This window comes from Penaeus japonicus, unplaced genomic scaffold (assembly GCF_977035675.1).
Source record: "Penaeus japonicus unplaced genomic scaffold, GWHDUDI00000001_assembly GWHDUDI00000012, whole genome shotgun sequence".
Taxonomy (NCBI): Eukaryota; Metazoa; Arthropoda; class Malacostraca; order Decapoda; family Penaeidae; genus Penaeus; species Penaeus japonicus.
Window position 1 is genome coordinate 35864580 of NW_028234414.1, and position 5000 is coordinate 35869579.

Consider the following 5000-nt stretch of genomic DNA (forward strand, 5'->3'; position numbering starts at 1 on the left):
TTTATCCCTTTAAAAAAACGGAAATCCAAAAATAACAAAAAACAAATCACAAACCAACCAGACACCATCCACAAACACAAACCAACACACAAAAACAAAAGACAAAATCCGATTTGAATTCCAACGTTTTCTTCCTCCTTAAAGAAAACGGGAATGATCCCAGACGCAAAAACAACAACAAAAAACACGTGACAAAAAGTAGACCACGTGATGCAAGCAGTTCTGTAGCGGATCTTGAAGGCCACCTGTACTTCAGTGTACATACGAGTGTACAGATATGGATGTTTATTGTGTGGGTACGTATATTATGACATATGATTAATCTCAAGTTGAAAAAAAAAGAAAATAGAAGAGAAAAAGAAAGAAATGAACGTTAGGCTATCAAACCGAAAAAAGTAAACCGAATTTCATATGCAAATTGACTATAGAAAAAAAAATGTGTTACTTGTTAACCTTGACAAATATTACTAAGTCGGTATGACCTAACTGCTGAAGATGAATGCAAATACATTTTACATAACCCAAAGTCGGCATTTTGACTCAGGTATTTGGGTTACAATACGTACTTCTAAGATCAAAATTATGAAACATATAAAGATTACTTACTATTCAACCGAGTTCGTAGCAATTAGTTTTGAAAAAAAAAATATATATAAATGAAATTGAATCACAATTTGTGAAATTAGTCATTCCCATTGCCAAATATACGTAAATAAGGCAAACATTAAGCCATATGCAACATGAAACATTGCCAAATTTCACGCATGGGAGTTTGCAGTTAAAATTAGCAGTGACTGGTACCTAACTGTTAAACGGTAACTGTTGCCGGAATCACCAAGAAGAGAGGAAATGCCCTGACAAAGATATTTAATTATTTCCTTGCTCAATTGGCGGACGAAGAACAGGAACCTGAAAACAAAGAAAAATAAAAAAAAAGAAAAAAAGGGGGGGATGGGAGATAGACAACCCAGTAAGAAATAGAAATAGGAAGGAGAAATAATAGATGATAAATGTGATAAGAGGATGTTAGGAAAATAGTATATGATAATTATAAATTGACCATGAATGATAAGATACAGTAACTTGGAAAATCTTAATGAAATGATACGGGATTGAAAAGCTTTTGAAACGAGGAAACAATTTTCTTTGCTTTTCTTTTGAATTTTTGTATTGTTTTCTTTATTTTCTTTATCTATTTTATTTTTCTTCATTTAAATCTCAGTAAGTGTGACATTTTAACAGTATTTTGAGTGTGTGCGTTAAGTTAGGTCATACGAAGTGACTCTTGAAAAATTACTTATTATCTATTCTTCTCTTATCTTTGAGTTTCCTTCTGCGCCTTCGTCTTCTATTTGTCATTATTACAATCCTCTCTCTTATTGTCATTCTTCTTAATTTTCGTTGCCCCCCTTTTCTTCTTCTTCTTTACTTTTTATATTTATCATTCCATTCTTCCTTTCGTCCTCTTCTTCTTCTTCCTCGTCTCCATCTTCTTCTATTCCATTCTTCATCTACATCTGTTACTCTCGTTTCTTCTTCTTTTTCTTCACCTTCCTCATCATTTCCTTCTTTCATCACTCTCTTCTAATATCCAAATCCGGTGCTCTACATTTTGCAATCCAAAGGCCATGATTTCAATTTGCATTCTTGTTGCAGACCGAACGTCCTTCACGGAATATCATTTAACGCGACGGTTTTTTTAAGATCAAATAATTCCAGATTTTAAAGCAAGCCACTTCCCTGTCACGTGTGATATGTTTCCTTGTCATAGTAAACAGGATCTTAATACATGAAGGGTGTATCAGTTAAAAAAAAAAAAAAAAAAAAAAAATCGAGTCTCTTTTACCTATTCATCTTTCGATCTGTCTATCAGTTAATGTCTATCTGTATCAGATTCAAAATCGTATGTATACAATCTGTCTGTTCATCAAAGTCTGTCTATATCGTATTCCACCGGTCTGTGTATAATCTTAGTCATGTTATGTTAGCCATGTTGTTATGACATCTTTATGACCATGAGGGTTGATCATGAGTATGTCAACGATGTTTGGATTGGTGGAATGTTTGTTTTACTTTGCCCCCCCCCCCCCCTCTATCTTTCTTTCTCTGCCTCTGTCTCTCTCTCTGTCTCTATCTCTGTTTCTCTGTCTATCTCTCTCTTTGTCTCTGTTTCTCTCTCTATCTCTCTCTGCCTCTGTCTGTCTCTGTCTCTCTCTGCCTTTCTCTGTCTCTGTCTCTCTCTCTCTCTCCCTCTCTCTCTCTCTCTCTCTCTCTCTCTCTCTCTCTCTCTCTCTCTCTCTCTCTCTCTCTCTCTCTCTCTCTCTCTCTCTCTTTCTCTCTCTCTCTCAATCTCTTTCATTCTTCTTATTTTTAGCCGAAAGACCTTATCATATCCTCATGCTCGGAAAACAAAAACCAGAAATACTAAATCACATCCTTTCTCTTTCTCTCTGGAATTGGACATGAATTATGCCTTTTTTCCCAGTTATATCTGACGCAAGAGACAGAAATATACCTTCTGATCATGCCAAAGGCCTCCGTTAGTTACCCTGGATCAAGGACAGGCCAAGTCATCAAGGCAAAAGCCGTGTGAATAGTACACGACCTGTTTTCAAGAGTGTTCAGGATATGATACACGTTGCTCTGGTTTGTGAAAGGGTTAAGGCTGTACGTGTGTGTGTGGGGGGGGGAGGGTGTATGTGTGTGTGTGTGTGTGTGTGTGTGTGTTATGTTTGTGTGTGTGTGTGCGTGTGTGTATGTATGTGAGTGTGTGTATGTGTGTGTGTATGTGTATGTGTGTGAGAGAGAGAGCGTGTGTGTGTGTATGTGTATATGTGTGTGTGTGTGTATGTATGTGTATATGTGTGCGTGTGTGTGTGTGTGTGTACCCCCCGTGTGCGTATACTGTAAGTATATCTCAGTACCTGAACTTCCGTCTAACGGTTTCCCAAAGGAAAGGTCAATCCAGACGCAGTGACTAATCCGTTGCTCTCATTCTTCTGACGTAATTCCGTTTTTGTCTTGTCATAGCAGTGAATCTTATGAATGAAGATAAAAGGCCAAGGTTGAGAGTACTGATGTGCCGTAATGTGCAACAGCCAAACTATAATAATGTTGCTGTACCCTTCGTCATTCTTGGGTTAGACTTTGTGACGCTTTTGCGGGCGTATGTATTTTATGTATTTTATTTTCGAAGAAAGTGAAACTGGCCAGAAACAATGAATAAAGCATAGACAATGGAAAAAAAAAGAAAATTAAGAGAATTGGAACACATACGGGGTGGAATTCCCTACTCTATAAATCCATTGAGGACATATAGCCCTATACTTTATGGATTCTAGAATTAGTATATCAAACCCTTCCATCTCATCTATATATTAAGGAAAGAGGGTGCCAACCTCACGACATTCTTATGAAATTATAATGATTCTATAATATATATTATTAATGGGTACAATGAAGTTCTTTCGATTCGTTTAAACATGTAGAGATTATATTTGCATAATCGGAGAGAGAATGAAAGACGGAGAAAGAAAGAAATTAGAGAAAGAGGGGGACGAAGACAGAGATGAGGGGAGAGAAAGAGAAAGACACGCAAACGGAGAAAGAAATTAGAGAAAGAGAGGGAAAAGGAGAGAGAAAGAGAGAGACACACACACACTGAGACCAATATAAAACAACAAAAGGAAACAGCGACAGCAACGAAACGACAGCCGTAACACTAATGCCAACAAAAAGCAGAAAAGGAACAAGAACGAGAATGAAAAAAAAAAAAAAAAAAATCCTCAATGCCTGACTGACCATCTGTGTTGAAAAGATGCAAGAGAATAATGCTACAATTACCAAGCAAGATTTAGACAAGTTATATAACAATGCTACAGAATATTTGATGATAAGGATACCCAATGGTGGTAGTTGATAATAACACTCATAATGATGATAATAATGATAATGATATTTACAAGAGGATATCAACGCTTATTTGATAATAACAATAATTACAATACATCCCATATCTCAAAACTGTATCTCAACATCTAAAAACAACATTCATTCCAAAAATGAAATAACACGCACTTAATAACAAACACCTCGACACAGACGGTAACACATCCTAAAAGACAGTCCATAATCACGCCACCGTTACGAAACAGGTTTTAAACAAGTTAGCATATTTTCCGTCCGGATTGCCATTCAGTTCTGCTTAGCGGGACCGGGAAGGGAACAGCTGATCTGCTCTTGTTGAAAGCGAGAGTGGACTTCGAAGGAAATGAAGGAGGAAGAACGGGAATATTGAGAGAGAAGGAGAGGAGGAAAGGATGTGGATGGAGTAGGAGGAAGAGGAAGAGGAAGAAGAAAAAGAAGATAAAGAGGTTTGGTTGTGTTATCGTTGATGAGAAAGAGAATTGGGGGAAGGAGAAGGAGAAGGAAAGAGAGAGGGGGAAGATAAGATAGGAAAAGAAGAAAGAGATAAGAAGGAGGAATAAGAACAAAAAAAAATGATAATAATAATAATATCTAGGCACTAATTGCAGGCAAACCAAAACAAATTTACTTACCCATAGCCTCCCCCCTCCCAAAATAATAATAATTATAATAATAAATAAATAAATAAATAAACAAATAAAAAATATATATATATCTAAACAATAAATCCCAAACTCAGAAAATACATCCGGATCGCAAGAAACCCCAACACCCGCTAAAAAAAAAAAAAAAAAAAAAAAAAAAGGCGAGCGCCAGGCCATTAGCCGCTGCAAGAGGTGTGCGTGGGGGAGACTCAACAAAAAGCTGTCAAGACGCGAGCGAGAGAGAGACAGGACGGGATCGGCTGACCGCGCCCATCACACACGTAAAAGTCAAGTTAGGAAGACGAAGAGGGATGATAGGAGAGAGAGAGAGATAAATGTAGGATTATGGGGACGGAGAGAGATAGAGACAGTAAAGAATTGTTACGGAGATAAAGACAACGTGGATGAAGATAGAATAAATTGAAAAGA